At 41.6% G+C, this 21226-nt stretch overlaps 1 pseudogene across 1 annotated transcript in view; it reads left to right on the top strand.

Moving 5' to 3' along the window:
* The window catches only part of LOC146817863 (amine sulfotransferase-like), a 251311-nt pseudogene extending 233111 nt beyond the window's left edge, over window positions 1–18200 (top strand). Inside the window, exon 5 of the transcript XR_014962854.1 lies at window positions 18086–18200. The product of XR_014962854.1 is annotated as an amine sulfotransferase-like (transcript). The remainder of the gene's footprint in view (window positions 1–18085) is intronic.
* The last annotated feature ends 3026 nt before the right edge of the window (window positions 18201–21226 follow it).

The following is a 21226-nucleotide window of genomic DNA, read 5'->3' on the forward strand; positions in this document are numbered from 1 at the left end:
TGTGTATATTATGATTGAATGTATATAAGACAAGAATTCATTTGGTATCAATTGTATTTTTTGCTTGAGTCTACATATTTTGTTCCCTTGTCTTTTTATGATATTGATTTATCGAAATAAAGTACTATGACTGACTGACTGACTAAGTGCCTGGTTTGATTTCAAGTTTGGTGTCAGGCATACTCTGTGATGAACGTGACAAATACCGTATATATAACCCATTCCTTTCCTTGTAGTGTAGTCCATCATTTTCCCCACCGTCTTCTTACAGTGAACAGGATAATAATATCTGCATTTTATATGTGACGTGTGTGAGGGAGTATCTTATTTATTATTTATCTGCCTCTTTGGAGTCAGGATAGAAAGTAAAAGGCATTTGGAGAAAAGGAGGGATATTGGAATTAAAGATAGAAAATTGTCAACTACAGCTGCCCAAGCTGCAGACCATAGGATAGTATCCGACACGCTGGCTAGCATGCCTCCATTCATGTAGCACAACAACTTGTACTCCATGGTGCATAATGCCTACCTAATTAATGACAAGTAATTTATTTTTCCACTCAGTGTGTGTTTATTTACTTGAAAAAAAAATCAAATAACTGTTTTTAATCTGGTGTTATTCTGCCTTAATTCTTTTCTGCCAGACAGTCACTGCTTTTTATGTGAGGCATATGTGGGTAAAAAATAAAATTGGCCCTGTGACTCTCCAAATTATAATCACATCAAATTCCAATGGCCCTAGGGGACCAGCACTGTACTGCTACTGTACCACCCACTTCTTAATTTTAAACAAGTGTTTGCACAGAGCATTGTTTACAGTTTGTTTTTTCTTTTTGTTTTTCTTTATATAGCTACTCTTACTGGTCCACCAGCACCACCCACCAGGCAGGAGATAGCTGCTTAGCTGCGGTGGCAGAGGCTGGAGACCATCCAGTCCAAATAGAAGCAGCTGGTGGCCGTGGAGAACGAGGATGCAGAAGTAGCTGCCTCTGACTTGGGCCCCAGTTCAGCAAGTGAGCCCCAGCCTCCCGGCCATTATATTGCCGGTGCCAGCAGTCAAGGACCCTGACTGCCACCGCTGCCACACCCTCCCACTCAGACAGGCAATTTAACTTTGCTTCCTGTAGCAACTCGACCACATTGAAAGCCGACTAGGGAGCATAGACCAGAGCCTGGACCAGCTCCAGGCCCATATGGACATTGCCCTCTTCTAAGCCATTTTACAATTTTTTGGGGGTCGGAGGGACTTGCTGTGGGTGGCGAGGGAGTTGGGACTGGGTGTTTTTTTTCATGGACTTTTGCTTGGACATTGCTTGAGAATGGGTCGATTTGTTTGGGGAGAGAATGGGCCTGTTATTTCCCTCCATTTCCATCACCCATTTCCCTCCATTCCACTGTTGTGGGTGGAGAGGGTGTTTTTTTTGGAAAATATTAAAGGGGAAAATTATTTTACCATACTTTATGCCTGAATCAGCTTATTTGTGTTTTACTTTTACTATGCACTGCTGTCGTTTTGTGCAGGCTGTTTTTTTTAATCTGTTTATAAAACTGTACACCAGTTAGTTGTAGTCAGTTATTTAGTTAAATACCCTTGTCTTATTACCCTCTGCAACTATGATGATCATTAGGATGTACTGCTATGACCTATATTGTCTACAAAAACCTAGATAAACGATTAGTTATCTGCAGTAGGAGTTAGTTGCTTACCTACTAACTTAACTAGTTCACGTCACTCCATAGAACTCTTACCTGAATATAGATGAAGCAATAAGAAGGAAGGCATCACAACTTCACAAGAGAGGTCCCACTCCTACCCAGATGAGCTCAAACTGTAGGATTAATCAAAAGGATTATCCATCGCAGGCAAATTAATGGAAATAAAAACACTGACTTAGTGGGATATAAATTATATCATAGCTTTACAAAGAATTGAGACCAGACTACTACATTACACAACAAAGAATACCTGAAATAGATAAAATAACAAAAGATAGCAATAATAACTTCTTCTGAGCAATGGGAAGCTAGTATTTAATTAAAACTAAAGTGACAAAATCCCTGCGTCATGAAAAGTGGACTCAAAGTCTGGAGTGGACTAGGTTAAGTGATTGCGCAACATAAGGCCTAAATGATGAGGCTGATGACTGAAGTCCCTCTATATCTAAACAATTGATCATTTTTATGCATGGGTGGGTAAATGGGGCCATTGTGGGCTATTGCTTAGATAATAGAAGATCCTGCAGTGAGTTAGTGTCACTTTCACCATATCTGCCCCGCCAAGTGTGTGATCCATTTATGGTGTAAATTAAGTCACACCTCAATAAATCACACAGCCTGGGGGAAGAGGGTTAGGGATTTGATGAATGGATGGGAAATGGGATTTGGGGAAAGGTGTGACAAAGACAAACACTACACAAGGACAATATTCATCTGGGTGATGAGCAGCTCAATATTTATCTGGGTGATGAGCAGCTCATCCTCGTCATCACTTTGGGTGCCTGTCTGAACAGGCCCGGTAAGTAAGCAGGAGTGTTGAGCTCAGCTTTTGCCTTTTAATCATGCAGGAGATGAGAAGGTATGCGCATTGTAAAACAGAAACTGTTTTGTAGAGTCAAGGAGAAAGACAGAAGGAAGGTAAGCTCCATGAGGAGTGTAACAAGAAGACTCAGAGGCAGACCAAAAAACAAAAGGACTTGGAGTTTATCTTTTGCCACGAGAGGCAGAGCAAAAAACAAAAGGACTCAGAGTTTCACTTTTGCCACCAGTGCAAAACACATACTGAGCAGCATTTTCCAAACTAACGCCCCTCTCACAATTCCACTTACCTGAGTAGTATTCCTCAGAGTCATGGATTCCCATTGAAATTCGATAACTCCTGTCTTCTAGCTGTTGATTAGGTAGTCCTACCATCCGCCTCCTGACACCGAGTAACTCCGTCCCAGTCCCGACCCAAGCAAGATAGATGTAGAGTATACTACTGTTGAATAACAAGTAGAGAAACAGAATGGAAGTATTTTGTATAGGTTTTTGTTTGTTAATTGAAGTCACTGGTCTGGTCCCTGAAAAATCAGATAAGAAGGAGTGAACACTGCAATTTAATCTCAATAGGTGTGAATGGGCTAATCACTTTCAGGAAAAATTATCCCCCAGCATTCAGGCCCCAAACATTGCAAATCATCTAAATCAAGTTAAAAAATTTGTTGAACACCCTCCCTCACTGTCTTCCACCACATGAATCATTAATCATCACTCACAATCACTCAATCATATATCACTCACAAGTGCAATAGTTACCTGTTCTTTTCCAAGCACAGTGGTAGGTATTATATCTCCAATTTGATGCAAGCAACAGATTGGAATGTGGCAGTCTTGTAAATCAAATGATCTTCAGGGGAAGCCTAGGTACAAGTTAGGTTTCGCTAAATAAGTTTGTAAAGGCCAGTCACCTTCAGGAAAAATTATCACCCACCATTCAGGCCCCAGACATTGCAAATCATCTCATTCAAGTTTGCAAATTAATTGAACACCCTCCATCACTGGCTGCCACCACATGAATCATAAAATATAACTCACAATCACTCACTCATTGTTGCAATAATTGTAGTTACCTCTACTAATCTAAGCATGGGTAGGTTAGGTAGTAAGTACACAATTGTATTTCTGACACAGGCAACACATTGGAATTTGGTATTGTCACTCATGTAAATCAATGATCTTCTGGGGCATCCCTGCTAAGTGATTCTAAAAAGGATAGGCATGCGAGGGAGGTAGGCATTGTCTCCAATGTCATAAAGGAATTGTGGAGGCTTCTTCACTGCACACTGGTCTGACTGCAATCTGGCCATATGGGTGACTAAAAAACTGTAGGCCAGCATAAATCTGACACAAACATAATGTTCCATTACCTACTTTTTTTTGCAAAGAAAGAAGTACAACAAGAAACAATTTCAAAGTTCTATAGTGGCATACTCTAGGAAGTAGAGTTCGTCATGAAACTTAGGTTGTACACCCGGAAGCTGGTCAGCTAGCACACTTGATTCTGACCAATACTCCTCCTCCTCCTCCTGTGCTGTTTCAGGAACAGTGTAATTGTGTGGTATGAAATGTTGGTTCATTTTGATCATGACCAATCTCTCCATATTTTGAGGCATGAGACTGGTCCTTCTTCCTGTAACAGCTGCACCAGCTGCACTGAACACACGCTCAGCAGACACACTGGTGACAGGACAAGCCAGATACTTTATTGTCAGCCTGCTGAGCTCTGGCCATTGGTGGATCTCCTATAGCTATACATCAATGGGTTTTGATCCACATAGACCTCTTTTGGATCATCCTTGGAATGGCTATTGGTGCTGCCACTTGCTCAACTTCTTTTGCATCGCCTCTGCACTGCCGTTTGATAGCAATCCAATGCAGAGGTTGGGTCTGAACCTTCTGTTGCTATTGATGCCGGTGTTCTGGTTGCTGTGGTTGGCTGCTGTGAGACAAGACTGCCCTCTCTGGAAGTTGAAGGCGTCACCTCAAAAATGGAGAGTGGGACTCTAAGTTCCAGTCATTTTTCTTCCAGGTCTCCGACTTCCTCAACATTTCACTGCTTATATTTTGAAACATCCCCTTCAGCAAAAGGAATGAAAGCGGGCAGAATAATTTTGTACCGTGGATCAAGTAGTGACCACAGATGTACTCTTTGGGCAAAATGATGTAATTTTTGCAGCCTTGCATTATGAGCCAAGCGAAAGGTTAAGCTCTTACCCAAGGCATGCACTTTTGTATTTTCATTCACAGCTGTGAGTGCGAACCTTTCAGACACCTTCTTTAGCTGGTTCTGTAGCAGATGCAAAAATGGGATAGCCTTGCCCATTGTACTTTCCTCCTTGCTAACTTGCTATGTGAAATTCTTAAAAGGGAGTTGCATATTGTCAGGCATTTGACTAGACTCCATTTGTCCGTATTCATGGTCATAGCATTCCAAATTGCATCTCCTCCTCGTTGAATGACATAGTCATTGATCTGTTTGTGCTGCTCAAACAGACTTTGCAACATGTAGCAGGTTGAGTTGCAACATGTGGCACCTCCTGTATCAGGGTTTTAGCTAGTACTCTATTAGGATGCTAAACAATCTGCAACTGCTTCTGGGCTTTAAATGAATTGCTGAAATGAATGCACATTCTTCTGCAGGTGAACAGTATGCTGCTGACTATGTCTTCTTTTTTTAGAAAGTCTTGTACCACTAGGTTGATGTAATGTGCCAAACACAGGACCCTGAAATAGCCACCATCTGCCATGGCCTTGATTATGTTACAGCTATTGTCCTTGGCAACAAATCCAGTTGTGAGACCTCTGGGCCTCAGCGATTTATACACCTTGCTGTTAAATTCATCCAATATGTTTGCAGCTGTATGTGATTTCTCCATGGCGAACATGGCTACTGTTGCATGCCACCGAACATAGAGTGTAGATGGCTTTTGTTTCACCCCCGCAAAAGAGATCTAGTGTGCAGTGATGAACCTGTAATCAGTCGCATGACAGCTGCCTGACAACTGTTCCACATGTCTGTCATCAGGTGGATAGTGTGAGCAACACTTTACTGCAAAGCTTATCCAAACAATTGTAGCACATCGTGATGCAGCGCTGGAACAGCAACTCTGCCTAAATAGGTCCAACTTGTACCTTCTATTTCAGGCAGATGGCTGTCACAAATTCTAAGAATCCCACTACTTCCACAGAAGAAAAAGGGAGGGGGTCCAGTGCTAACATTTTTGCCAGCCTCCCACTGTACAAACGTGCCATTGGGTTGTTGTGGTCATAGGGTCCCTCTTGCCTAAACATGCCTCTAATAGTAGCCTGTATTTTTTCTTCTTTTCTGGGACCACTGAAACAGGCGACTTTTGAGAAGTAGGTTGTGGTAGACTCAGTGTGTACCATGGTGGGGTAGGCACTGTATGCTGTGGTGTCTCCATCTCACTCTGACTCTTCTTGTTCCATTGTGATTTCTTTGAGGGGGTGATTCTACTGCTGCACTACTGGGGAGGGGCTGCTGTGCATGAGGATGTCACCCTACTCTTCCTTGTAGCTGATGTTCCCCGGCTCTCCTCCCCTTCACCAACACGACCAGATTCAACAATTTTTTTACGATGCTCCTCACACTGGAATGCGTATTGTTTTTTCATATGGGTCATTTTTTCTCCAGTACCATAATGTTAACCAGGCTTACCTAGAAGAAAATGAATTTTGCAAATGCTGTATACTGCGATTGTAATTGTAATTATAATTGTAAAGGATTTGTAGAGCGCATGGCTGCCTGAAGGCCTCCCAGCGCTAAAAATAGGTTCTGTTAGTGAAGTGCTGAGAATACCCATACTTTAGCAAGGAAACAGTCAGGTCTTTAATTTTTTTCCTGAAAGAAGTTTCGTTTGATGAGGCTCTGATTTCAAGTGGGAAGGTGTTCCATATCATGGGTACCAGATGGGCAAATGATCTGCCACTCCATTTGGCCCTTTTAACTCTGATTGTCTTGAGGAGCTGTTGTTGGGAGGAGCTGAGGTGTCTGGTCAGGGTGTACCTAGACATAAAATTCCTAAACTTTTCAGGCCCTTTGTTATTGATGGCTTTGTGTGCTATGCAGAGGGTTTTAAACTTAACTCTGGAATCGACAGGCAGCCAATGCAGCTATTTCAAAGGTTCTTTGGCAGAGACGAAGTTAGGGATTTTTAGTAGGAGTCTAGCTGCTGCGTTCTGTACCACTTGGAGGCTCTTTATTACATACGTGGGTGAACCCAGATATAGCAAGTTGCCGTAGTCCAAGCGTGAGATTAAGAGGGATTGAATCACAGTTTTCTTCATGTGCTCAGGGATCACTTCAATAATTTTCCTTAACATTTTAAGAAGCAAGAAGCCAGTTCTTGATAGCCTCCTGGATTGGCAGTCCAACGTAAGTGTATCCTACAGCAAGACTCCCAGGTTTTTTATAGCTGGCTTGGGGTAGGTGGATCTCCCCCTGGTGCTCACCGTAAAAAAAGTCCCAATCTGAGGAGGAGTATGTTTTTACTGGCCCCCTGCCAAAGCCTAAAGAAGAACTGGAGGAAGTTGGCATGTCGTTGATTGCCTATCTGCAGTGCATACTTCTGCTGAGGTAGTGGTTAGTGCAGCTCTCAGCTAGGGCTTTGTAAATATGGCAGCTAGCAGTGCTCCCTGTGCCGCATTTATTGGAGCAGGTTGAATAACAAAGTTAGACTCCTGTACGTCACCTTCCACAATGACTAGCTCATCATCGCCATCCTCCTCATCATCCCCTTCCATAATGTTAAGGCTTTCAGGAACTTTTTTTCCCTTGCTTCTCCGGGTGTCTCCCCGGCCCTGGGGGGTCACATCCCAATCATCATTATTAGAAGTGATGCTTGAAGAAGATGGTGGAGTAGTAACCTTCCATTTCCTTGTTGAAGGTCAGGACACCAATGATTATACAAGAGGAAGTTCTTGCTTGGCAGGATGCTCGACCTCCAGTTCTGCTCCGACATCAAGAAGATGTACTAGTGCTGGCTGCGACTGCTATCCACTTTGCACTATTTTCTGAAACGATTGGGTACTATATTGTGAAAGGGACAAATCCAATTTAACATCTCTGCTCATTGGCGTCTCCATGATTTCAGTGGCTGCCTAGCTGACATACATTGTCGTAGGTTGGTGTGGTGCTGTTGATGCATGAATGCCTCTACCAGGCTGGTGCGGCAGGCACACAATGTTGTCCAAAAAGGGTTTGGGCAGAAACACCACTGGTGGAGGTCTGCTTCTTCTCACTGACCACTTTCTTGGCAGCAACTTTCTTTGGGGCCATCTTAAAGCTCTTAGTTGGTGGTGGCACTAAGCTGTACAGGTGGAAGATTTGGGAAGTCTGACTTGTGACGTCACTGTGCAGGCCTTCTGTTTAGCAGTACTGCTGGTGATGTTGCTTCTTTTCTTGTGCACCTAAAAGCAAACAGCAAGAAAAATATTTAGTGAAATGTGATATTGTTGCAGTTTGAACTAGTACAGACAAAGGCAAACTTAGTGTGGTTGGTTACTTAGGTCATACTAAATCAACCACTTTAAAGTCAAACAACACCACCATACTATAAACATTTTATTCCCCATCAAGATAGCACACATTATACAGATAGAGATCTTTCCTTTATGTCCATATATTTTAAAAAAGACACCTGTGGAATTCAGGGAACAGCATGGGTAAATGGAATAAAATATTTTAATAAATAGAAGTTAGTGTGTGCCTAAGGCAGGCAATGTGGTCCGGAGGGAAATGGAATAAGCAATAAAATGAATGAATGATGCTAATGTGTCTCCAGTTTAGCACAGCCACGGTGTACAGGAGTAAATGAAATTGTGCCTACAAAAACTGAATGCTGTTGCACAGATGTGCACCTATGGTTGATGGATGGATGGATGAACCATCTCCTTGTGTTTGCTTTGTTCACCCTAAGTTGGCAGGGTATGCCCAGACATGGGTCCCTTGCTCTCTTTGCGACTGCATTCAAGCTAGCCTGGCTGATGAGTGGAGTTACCCGCAAACTGGTCCTGGGATGCTTGTTTCCGGTCCAGGAAAGACCTGGCTTGGCAGTTCGGGCTGGACTATTCCCATAAGGAAAGGGACAAGACTGATTTGCATATGGCTGGTTCTGAACTGGGGTGGCGAAGTGAGATAAAAAATGATGATGGACTCAACCCAGATCTGTGGCTTGGGGTGAGTGTCTGAAAAGTGTCAGTGCTCCGTCCATCATCACCTTGTGTTTGAATCAATTAAAAAAAAATGTAAAAGAAAAAATAAAAAAAAATAAAAAATGTAAATGGTTCAACAAAAATACAAACACAATATAAAAATCAAAAATTAAACTAAAATAGAAAAAAATTAAAAGAAAAAAAATCAAAAGAAAAAATTGTCATTGAAAATTAAAATTAAAAAGAAACAATCAATAATTGTTGATGTTTGTATGGGAAGATGAGAAGAAACTTATTGTGAGGCAAGTTGTTGCAAAATTTAAAAAAATTTATGTAATATATAAGCACTGTTCATCAAAATCTTATTCTTAATATACATACTACAATGATCCTCAAGCATATTATTAAGCTGATATCACATCCATCCATGCAAGCCTATGGCAAAGGCACACTGGCTGGATGCACAAAACGTCTGCCACCCACATGGCCAGCCAACAACAGCAAGCAAGGAGGCATGGGGAACAAAAAACACATGCTAACCTATGGCAAATGCACACTGGCATGATGTACAAATTGTCTGCCAGCCACATGGCCAAACAACAACAGAAAGCAAGGAAGCGTGACAAAAAAGAGAACACATTCAGGCCTATAGACACAGATTCCACAAAATGGCCCCAGGCCACATGGCGTAGAGAACAAAGACAAATCAATGGTGGCCCATGGAAAACACACGCATACACACTGGACAGATAAAAGAGGAATAGAAACACTGAAGAAAACACTACCATTATTTAGCAAAGGCAAAAATGAAAATTAACTGAGCTCTAAAGTTTTTACAACACACATCCTCCCAAGGCATCAAATATTATACCCTACATATACACTTTTTGTACACAAAAAAAGTGAAATACAAAAAACAATCCACCACATATTTCATTTGCCATTCCAACCCTAAATGAGGTTTTACAACAACATATACCACTGAAACTGTTGTTTCATGCACCTATGACTATCATTGGCCTGGACCTACTGACTAGATGGCACTTTGGCAGACTAGGTCGCATAGTAAAATAAATTAACAAACATGGAGAAAATGTACTGAACTGTGCAACATTGTTCTTTTACAAAAGAATAAAAATTAAATGCAAAAATAGAGCCAGGCCCCTACTGAAAATGCCGAACACTCACCACAATAACTTTGAAAAATGTAATAAAAGTACAAATAAATACTGGTGCACGCCCTCTATTAAACAAACAACACCCTTATACGAGAGTTTTTTAACTTACTTGTGAAATCTCAAATACAAAGTCCTTAAATCCAATGGTAAATAGGCAGCAGACAAGAAGAGTGATCTTTCCATCTCCAAATCCAAATGAAAAATGACCAGGAGATGGACAAAGCACTCTGGGGGAAAAAAAAGTAAAAATAAAAAAGGCTTCTCTCTGTCTGTTGGAGAAAAAATCCACTCAAAAACTGTTTTGCTGCTTTTCAAGCACAAAAGCTACATGAGTAGTGCGTTCACAGGCAGCACTTCATTGGCACCATTGTGGGCAGAAGCCATGCGAGTGGGAGCAAAGTCTCTCGAGCTAGCAGCCCAAGAATATCTTGGTGCTCACGAGAGAGCGTCAAAACAAATCTTGAGCATGCAAACAGAAAAAAAGCCTCTGCTTCCCACCCAGAAGATGGGTTGTGGAGTGCCAGAATACTACAAATTCCACAGGTGGAGTGGAGTTTACCGCCCAGGCCTAATCAGAACACTAGAGTCAAGAGCAGTTCAGGGAACAGTGGAGGTGGCTGGCATGCTCTTGCGGAATCCTGCAGCAGTCCATTTTGGTGACCTTTGTATTGTCCTCTGAGATACTGTGTTGAACCTAGCGTTTCCATGCAGCTCCCAAAGGCTGCCAGAGGAGTTGGGAGGTAGGAGAGGAACGCTGGTGGGCTAGGAATAGTGGTGGTGTCAAGGTGAGTAATGTGCTAGGTTAGTGGAGGGTCATTGAAGGGATCAGGCATAGCCAGGGCAACTTGTGGCCTAGTTGAGCGGCAATCCATTATCAGCAAGCTAGCAGCACTGAAAACCAATTACATTTTGTTACACCATGCAAGCCTTTTGCCTTGCAATGCCTCTCAATGAATTGAAGTGCCCTACAGGCCTGCAGCACTTTACAATTCCTCACAGTACTTATTAAAACTACTAAACAAAGCAGTTATTTTTCACCATGCTCAGTGTTGTGATGTGTGAAGAGCAAATTGTGAGCAATGAACAGGGAGCAACTCGGCCTTGGGTGATCAGTGAGTAGCCCTGGAGAGGTCATTGTACTTCTCCACACAGAACTGCCTGCCTGTTGCCTTCACTCCAATGCTAGAGGCCTGAGGTTAGCCCACAAGTCCTGGGCCCTAGGCCTAGCATCACAAGAGGGTGCCTGGCAGAGCAAATTCCTGAGTCTGTGGCCTGACACCATTGTCTGCTCCATTTCACTCGCCCTTAGGACAACAAGGTGGGCCTCTGGCACAGTTCTCCTCTCTCTTTTTTCATTTCCTACATCAAGGGTATCCACTATTCAGCACAGCCTAGTTAAAACTAAAGTTCTCACCGTTCGAATATTCACTATTGAGTTTGTACAATGTTTCATGTATTGGTGTTGGGAGGAACTGATTGCATCGCAAACTGCACAAAAAACGCAGCTATTGAATTATTGAATTACCATTCTGAACTGGGAAGTAAGGCTCGCTAGACTGACATTTGATAGATGCGCTCCTGTCTCTTCCCATAATCACTAGCCTCTCAGTAATTCTATGACTAGCGGCAATAATCACAGCCACTGTTCTCAGGAGAAGGTGAGGTGGTGTCCAACTCAACACCTCAATAAATATAACATTTAAAGACAACGTTTGCATGTAAAGTCATGTAAAGCATGTAAAGGGCACAAAACCGGTCACCACCACTCCGGCCCACCGGGGAAATGCCTGGGGCCCGCTACGGCCAGTCTAGCCCTGGACTGTAATAGATAACTATGTGGTTAAGAAATCACAAATTCTCTACAGTGCCTTTATTGACATCTAGATAGCTTTTGATAAAATGGACAGGCAGACCTTTTGGAGGAAAGTGATATAATTGGGCATACCGTCAAACGTATTAAAACTAATCATAGCACTGCATTCCTCCATGTGGTGCAGGGTGTTAAGGGGGGGGGGGGGAATAAGGGCCTAACACAAAAAGTTCAGCCAAAGAATGGCCTATAACAAGCTTGTCTGTTCGCCCCCACTTCTTGTTCCAATATATCTTTATGATTTCCCCGCTCAGTTTTTAACTGTTAAGACTTTTCCTCCACAGGCTGTATTTTATAATTTACGAGTATTACTGTACGCAAATAATGTGATATTATTTGATCTTACACTAATAGGTTTACAAATAATTTTGAACGCTTTGAATGAATATGGAGGAATCAAACCTTTTAAAAAATAATATTTTAAAGAGAAGTTCTTTTTTCAAGTGACTGATGGCTCCATGTACTAAACCTAAGTCACAAATAGATGACGGTGTGCAGGCAAATTAATAGGGTGGGCTGAGCCGTGGGTCTGGCTTGGCTTCAGGAATCCATGCACGAGCCAAAACATGAACACGTTTGGCATGTATATAGTAAAAATATGATATAATCATAGTGAATTTCTTTAACATGTAGAAGTGTTCCACCTTGGTACATCAGATTATATAACTGCAAAGACAGACATTTATTGAAAATGATAGGGCCCGATTCACAGAACTAACTTAAGACAAAATCCTAAACTTACTACCATTTTGGTATTCACAGAAGGCACTTACTCATTTTGGTATTCACAGAAGGCACTTACTCATTTCGATATTCACAGAAGTTAGGAGTCCTAACTTTAGGACTCCTAAATGCCTTCTGTGAATACCGAAAGTCTTAAAATTAGGATTTTTCTCAGTTTAGTAGTAGTATAGTTAGGACTCCTGACTTTAGGACTCCTAAATGCCTTCTGTGAATACCGAAAGTCTTAAAATTAGGATTTTTCTCAATTTAGTAGTCCTAAGTCTAAATTTAGGACTACTAAATTGAGAAAAATCCTAATTTTAAGACTTTCGGTATTCACAGAAGGCATTTAGGAGTCCTAAAGTTAGGAGTCCTAACTATACTACTACTAAACTGAGAAAAATCCTAATTTTAAGGCTTTCGGTATTCACAGAAGGCATTTAGGAGTCCTAAAGTTAGGAGTCCTAAACTTAGGACTACTAAATTGAGAAAAATCCTAATTTTAAGACTTTCGGTATACACAGAAGGCATTTAGGAGTCCTAAAGTTAGGAGTCCTAACTATACTACCAGTAAACTGAGAAAAATCCTAATTTTAAGGCTTTCGGTATTCACAGAAGGCATTTAGGAGTCCTAAAGTTAGGAGTCCTAAACTTAGGACTACTAAATTGAGAAAAATCCTAATTTTAAGACTTTCAGTATTCACAGAAGGCATTTAGGAGTCCTAAAGTTAGGAGTCCTAACTATACTACTACTAAACTGAGAAAAATCCTAATTTTAGGACTTTCGGTATTCACAGAAGGCATTTAGGAGTCCTAAAGTTAGGACTCCTAACTTCTGTGAATACCGAAATGAGTAAGTGCCTTCTGTGAATACCAAAATGAGTAAGTGCCTTCTGTGAATACCAAAATGGTAGTAAGTTTAGGATTTTGTCTTAAGTTAGTTCTGTGAATCGGGCCCGTAGTATTTAGAGACATTCATGGCTGAGTGAACTAAGAGACAAGGCAGTAGTCATGTACACCCTAAACGTGACCTAGATTCCTTATTATAGTTAGAGCAACATAACCGTCTATTAAATCAAATATACGGGGTGCTTACACAGCGCAAATCCTGAAGTATTTGAAAGTGCGCTCATGTGTGATAGTAAAGAAAAATGGAACTCGCCCCAAAAAATATGTGCTTAGGATCATACAGTTTGGACAAGCAGGAACGCTGGAATTGATTGCAGGTTATTTGCTTTTCCATTTTTAGGTCTCGCCTTCGTTGCAGCGCGCAAGCGCTGCCTCGCCTTGGCTAGGTGTATTATCACCGCTTTTCTGGCCGACTTCTCTGGATGTGGGGTTGGTGTCCGCCCTGTCGGCATTAGGCCCCACCCACCCAGACTGGAGATTTCGCTCGCGCATGTTTGTTTACGGCGTCTCTTCCAGACACGCGTGTTTATATATACATCGCGCTTTCACTTAAGGTGAAAGCACGATGCATATATAAAGAAGTGGCAGACACGCGTGATAACAGCAGCTTGTGCATCACCAGGGATAGGGTAACATGCAGAATCGGCAGCCAGCAGTTACTTAGTTAATTGTTCATATTTGCATCGCGCTTTCACTTTAAAGCGCGATGCAAAAATAAACAGGCTGCTGCTTGCCTAATGACTGATTTTTTTTAGTTTGTTTAATATAGCCCTAGCAACCTCCTTGCCAGTGCTTCAGTGAGCTAATCAGGGAAATTACTTGGCAAAAGAACAGTTGAGTCGCGTGCTTATAGTTTTCAGAACGAAAAACGGGTCGAGAAGCAGGCGGCAGCAGAGCTCCTCGGTTCGGTATGAAAGGACCAGAAACCTGACGTGTGGCCGGCCCATCCATGCTTTACTAGTGGGGGTTACACATCACTGCTGCGGGCTTTACTAAAACACGTAAACAAGCACTGTCACCGCTCATGAAATGAAGTGTAAACACAGCTCGCGTTTCAAAGACCAATCATCTATAAGGGATGGCGCTACTTTTAGGGCACGCACCAGATCGTAGTGATTATTCCCTTCTTCCTGAGGATGGAAACTTTAACGACGTGCTGTCACACCAGCATCCCCCCTCTCTCTGTCGTGACTATCAAGTTACAGTGCTCCTCGCAGTGCGCCCGAATATTTAAATGTGGTCGACGTTAAAGTTAGAAAAGGAAACACGCGACGTGGGTCTGTCCAGAGGCAGTAGGTCACAGCTACAAGTCCTGGGAGACTGAGCTCAGCATTTAAGCCTTCCTAATGGATAAAACGAGTGCCAGGTACTTGTTCTGTACAAACGTTTGATTCAAGCGTCTGTTCAGTGTGTGGTGTATGCTTGTAGTTTGGTGCCAGATGGGCTGCTTGTTTTATCATGGAGCCGCCACACGCATAGCCCACTGAGCCTCCCAGGACCTGTGTTTACCAGGGCTCTTGCAGTTGGTAGCTTTGTTAATGTGCCTCCTGCCTGACAACAGCATGGTGAATCACCTTTATTTATTTATTTAACTTTACCGGCGGTTGCAGGTCTCCTTTGTGATAACATCTCTCGTCGGTACCTTCAGCCGTGGGTGAGTTGGTGCCACATAAAAAATCAACTATAAAAGCATCATTGTTTATTATCCATGCTTTTTCTCCCCCGCCTCTTCCCAACCTTTAAATACGTCCCCAGAGATGAGGCTTGTTCCCTGGTGAGTGCTCCCGACACATAAGTACATCCAAAGCTTATGGAGATAGGGGTCGCAGCAAAGATCAAGGTGTCAGTTGGCATAACTCTGCATTCACCAAACACTGCAACCGGCTTGAACTTGAAACCCTCCCCTCCTTCGCGTGCTATCAATGGACCCCGTTTCGGAACACTACAACCCAAACGCCTCCCAACCAAGCATGCCATTGCCGAAGCGCCTTCATTTATATAACATCAGCAACGCTTCCAAACCCTTCCCACCTGGGCTTGTTTTTTAGGTCTCGCACAAAGGTCTTTCATCCCCTGTTGGTTCCTCCCGCCCACCCCCACATTAGTGGAATCAGATTCATGATCATAGTAGTTAACCTACTTAATACATGGATACATTTTGGGAGTTTGTTTTAAAACAAGAACACATACACGGGAGCATGTTGGGTTTTGAATACATTGGATTATTGTGGGGGTTTTTTGTCCATCGCACAAAATTTTTATTTTGCCTACGTTTTTTATAGGAGGTGGACTGGCCAAGCTCAGTGTTACTTAGGCTGAGCATATACACTAAAAAAAACTGTTTTGTTTTCTGTCCTTCCCCCTTACTTGCTTGTATCTCTAATACTATTCTTTGATCTAGTTGCACTCATCTGATCTACCCGTCCTGCAGTCACTCACCACATAACCACCCCCCAAGAGTGCTGCCCTGCTTCCGTGTTTCTTGGCACTGAGGCAGAATGTTAAAATAGGTGAAGGTTGCCATTGCAATGGGGTTGTAAAGATACAACAACACTGCAGCTGGTGGAACCCCTTTTTAGGCCCAGGATAGAATTATGTTCAAGGTCTCCCAGGGTGGTGGGCAAAGTAAGTATGTGTCTGGTTACTTTAATGAGCGCGGGCCGTCTTCATGGACACCGCGCTATGCAAAACAATAGGTGTTGCTTTTGGTATTGTAAATAACAATGGCAAAAAGCTTTGTTATTTACAATGCCAATAGCTCCAAAACTCGCAGTTGCGAGACCTATTGCATTGTAAATGCTTGTTAAATTCAGCCACCAGATAGGTATCGCTGTGTCTCTCTCTCCCGAGTACATAAAAGTCCACTGTTTTGGCTTTCATTCTTTGCTCACAATAAGAAAACCCATCGAAGAGACATCAGACTCAACTCAAGGCCCCCAGAACCAATTACAAAGTCTAGAATGCAGTTATTTGTGGGTGCCACACCCCAAACACCCCCCTGAAGCTGTGCCCCTGGATGCAAATTACTTGCTCTATCATGATTTGGCAGTGAACTCAGATGGGTCGACTGGAGTTAGTCACATGAAATAAAGAAACATTTGCATGCAAAGATGGCACTGTTGAGACATTATTAGCAAATGAAGCAACCACATTTGTGAATAAAGGGCAACAACAACAAAATACAGCAGTGACACGCACTACATGAACAGGCCGATGCTAATAAGCCAGGAAGGAGTGTGCTTTGACATTGTCTGGATCATGCGGCCAATCACTTAGTTGTGACAAATGAGGTATTCCATACAACAGTAGTTTTTTGGGGGGCTGAAGAATTTGAAAACATATTGTTTTGAAATATTTTTACCATTGTTTGAGGTTTAGCCTTCGCTGAAGAGCAGAAGCCACAAGCCAGTATTTCTGGAATGTTTCCTTATATTGATCAACGCTGCTTTCTGCTGAGTGTCTTTGGGCATCCCATGGACAATTAAAGCCTATTTATGCCTACAAATGCCACACTAAGAAGGCCCAGTTGAAGACATATGAGAATTTGCCAAAGATATGCTCTTGGGTTACTGAGAACATGGAAAATGTTACCTATTGGAAATTTTGTCAAAAATTTGAAAATTGACATTTTTTTCAAGGCTCTCAGCCAGCCAACCAAAGTGAAACAGGTTTGTTAGGCAGTGATAGATTACCTTAGTATGTGCAGAATCTGAAAGAACATGGTTTTTATATGTCTCTCTGGATGAATCAAAAGAAAATGAGGCAGGAGCGAGATACAAAGTAAGAAAGGACATGACTTTACAAAGCTCCTCTACTTCGACAGGCAGTAGAATAAGGTATGAGGTTGAAAAAAAGTCAGTAAAATCTACTTTATCTTAGCAGTCATGGGCAGGAATGTATCAGGGGTTCTGCACAACCGGAATAGTCTAGCTGGTCAAAGTGCATTTTTTGAATCTGTTGTGAAACTGACCTTCAGTAGCTTTGTCATGTTATAGGCATTTGATGACAAATTGCTTTCAGGTCCCCTGGCTCTGGGTTTATGTGAGATGGGGTGGTGTCACACCAGAGTTGTCTGCACCACCCTGCATGTCCACTACCTCCAGTTCTCTGCATGGTGTTAGAGTACCCTAGAGTCATGTTTGTGAACTGTAGTCACTCATAATGGTCACAGTCTCCATTGTGTTCTTTGCTCAGCTGCAGTCTCTTGACGCCCCCGCTTTTCCAATGACTGAGCTGCTTGGGTGAGGGAGCACTTGTCACCTGTGAAGGGGATAAGAAAGGATGAGTGTGACAGGGCTCAGTCCTAAGAGATGGAAGTCTGGGTTAGTGGGGGAGAAGTGGTATATAAGAGTGAGTTATGAAGTGACGAGAAGGAGAATCAAGAATTCAGATTCATGCACAAGAATGCAATAGAACTCTATAAACTCAAACTGTATGACAATGGTAGAGCTTATTCTTTTGAGGATTTCAAGTTCAAAAAATATTATTTGATTTTTTTTACATGTAAGTAGTCTGCTTTACAAAAATGTAAAATATCTTCAGAATGTAAATAAATTCAGAAACCTATCCACACGTGCTAAAATAAATAACAGATAATCTCGGTCCGGCCAGACATTGTGTCCGACTTTGTGTATTGCTAATACTTTAATTTTGTGTTAGTTTGAACTTCTCTATGTTTCCCAACATTGCACTCTAGCTCCTGGTTTGACCATGTTAAAGGCTGGTACACTCACAAGGATGATTATAATATACTTTTCCTCCAGGATGAAGACATGGTTAAGGTTAGTGATCTGAATAATGAACTAATCTAAATAATGTAACAAATGCATGCTTCTGGTTCAAGCGTGATTTGTGCATATGCTCATTGTGCAGGATGCTTTCTGCTTCGGTTTTTATTTTAACTACAAAACACGAGGCACAACATGAACACTGTATCCAAAACATCTGCCCAGGAGTTGATGATGAGGAATGGATAGACGTGTTTTTTCGAGTACCTGAGTAGCTCCCACAACACTCATGCCAGGGATTTTTTCCAAGACATGAAATGACCTCCCTCAACACATCAGAGCCATCTCCTCACTTATTGGGGCAGATTTCCAAGCCCCGTCTGCAACTTCTGCGTCACTTTTAACATGGGAAAAGTGATGGAAAAGGGGCACATGGGGCTTGTAAATCTGCCCCATTGAGTTCAACAAAAAGCTGAAGACCTGGCTCTTCATATAAGCACTTTGGGACCACTAACCTACACACCTTGGCCAGGCACCTTGATACCCTCCTGATTGTTTAGTGCACTGTACAATTCAACAAAATATAACATAAATATTTCCTTACAGTGTCCTTGTCTTTCACTTTAGTGGACTAGATGAGCTAAATATCAAGAACGCAAAAAGCAACACAGTTAAAGGACCCAAAGGGCTAAACAAAGTAAACCTCCTTAGATTACAAGAAGTGTAAACATGCACCAACTGATTGATACTGAAAATTCAAGGAAAATAACATTGAGCTAAACTCATTACAATATATTATTGTTTACTATACAAATCAGTGTCATTGACAAAAGTCAACAGGAGCCAAAGCCTGTTTCATGAAAATTGTTGAAACTGTGGGATGGTGAAGATATCTCTGGAGATATGGGTGGATGACTTCAGACAGATGTTGGGGGTTTGGCCCAGTGGCATTAGTTACTTTCATTCGATTTCTTGGAGCTCAGTCTTTTTATAGTAGCATTCTCCTCAGACTGTATCCAACAAAGCCTCCATGGAAATAGGCAGGCTCGGTCAGAGGTCTCAGTAAAGCGTTTTGAGATATCAGAAAATGTTCCCAGTGACTGCAAAGGTATCTCTGGTGGCAAATTGAGGACACATTAGATGGATTTCCTTAGTTAGTAGAATTGGGTTGTAGGTGTTTCCAAATTTCTCAATGAGCTTTGGGCTAATCAACACAACCTTTGCTGTCTAAATCTGGCGGAATTCCATTGTTAATTATTAATCTTTAGTGAATGTTCAGGGAAGTTTGGGGGAGTTCAGGTATGTTCTGGCAGGTTTGGACATAATCTTAGAGATTCTTTATAAATACACATTTAAGTGTGTAAGTCAAAGGGAGGAAATGGAGCAGGAAGTAAAAGAAATGAGGTTAAGGCTGGGTAGTTAGCAAGAGGAAAGAGTTTTCTGCATGGTATCTAGATGAGAAAGCACTCTTTAGATTCATGAACCTGCTGTGGAGATCTGTGTCTAACCAACATATGACATGGGTTGACTCATCATTTAACTATCTAGAAATTGATCTGACAAATTGAGCTGAAGTAAGCATTTGGGTACTATAATGACACTTCATATGTTGATGCCAGAGTCAGATACAACTATTATATATGATGAAGCCTTTCAGTCCTTTTAGGTCGATAAAATGAGGTCCATTGAGGTGCTTTATGTCTGAAACGGGGAAAGTCCCTCTAAAAGAAATAACTACAAATTGGTTCCATGTTATGTCTGACACATTCACATAGTCTGGATTTTTAAGCCAAAAACAATTTCCATTCTAGGAATGATAGGCCCACATTTTTAATACTATGTAAAACCACAACTTATTATACCATGTGCTGCTGACTAAGAAACCAGAGCAAAATTGAACATTGCATGCCCATTCAGATTCAAGAGACTCGCATAAGATTCAATACCACAGTTCTGAGTTGTGTACCGCATACCTGAACAGCTTCAAACAATTGGTAAGATGGGTAATGCGGGCCTGACTCTGAGGCATTCACATGCAGAATCCCACATACCTCTATCTTGGCTCCAAGTTGTTCAGTTGTTACATGTAACTGCTGAGAGTCATGATAGAGTATGAGGTCTTTATTCGCCAATATGTGAATAACACACATCTCTACTTGCAAATTGCCACCTTGACTGACATTATTACTCTCAAAATTGTCTAACATACATTTAAAAATTGATGTTATCACACATCCTCAAATTAAACCCTAAAAGGACTGAATTCATTCTCAATGCCTGTGAACAGCAACGAAAAGTGAACACAAATTGGCTTGAGGAACTAGTAATGGACAGATTTATAACCACCCTATTGAAAGAAGTCAAATCTCTTGCAGTTTGTTTTGAATCATACCTTTCTATGAAAACACACATCAAGCACATGCTGATTTCGACCAGAGCAGTGCCCTTTGCCCCAAAAAGAGGTAAACCTATATGTAAACCAAAAGTTCTTGTTGTTGTAGTTCAAGCCGTTGTTATGTCAGTGAATTAGTGAAATGACCTTTTCATTGTACAACCAGATAACTCCAGTGCAGATTGGGCTTCATATTACTCTTGAAGGCAAGAATTAAGTTCATCATTGCCTATCTCATTTTCAAAGCCCTCAGACATCAGCAATGTAACTATATACAGAGGTAGTTTATTGTAAAATAAATATATAAAAAATATAATAAAACATACATAACTTAGCATTTAAAAAAACGTACAAATTCACTTAAAAAACCATAGGTTTCACACACGTTATAGCTAGGAATTAGCATTTAAAAAACTTTGCAAATTCACTTAACAACAGATCCTATAGGAAATTGCATGGGGAAAATGCGTTTTGGGACCCCCCTTTTTTTCTCGGCCCCCGCTTGACGAATCACCACAAAACTTTCAGGGTAGGAGCGGAGCGGAGATGGCCAAAAGTTTGGAAAATTTTGCAAAGATTCTTCAACCGGCGCCAGACTTATTGGGAATAGAATGTTGCAGATTTCCTATGGAAAATAGGTCCTAACTATAACTATCTACTGGTGACCGCCAGTAGATAATATATATATATACATATATACATATATCTATATCTATAT

Source organism: Triturus cristatus, chromosome 6 (assembly GCF_964204655.1).
Source record: "Triturus cristatus chromosome 6, aTriCri1.1, whole genome shotgun sequence".
NCBI lineage: Eukaryota > Metazoa > Chordata > Amphibia > Caudata > Salamandridae > Triturus > Triturus cristatus.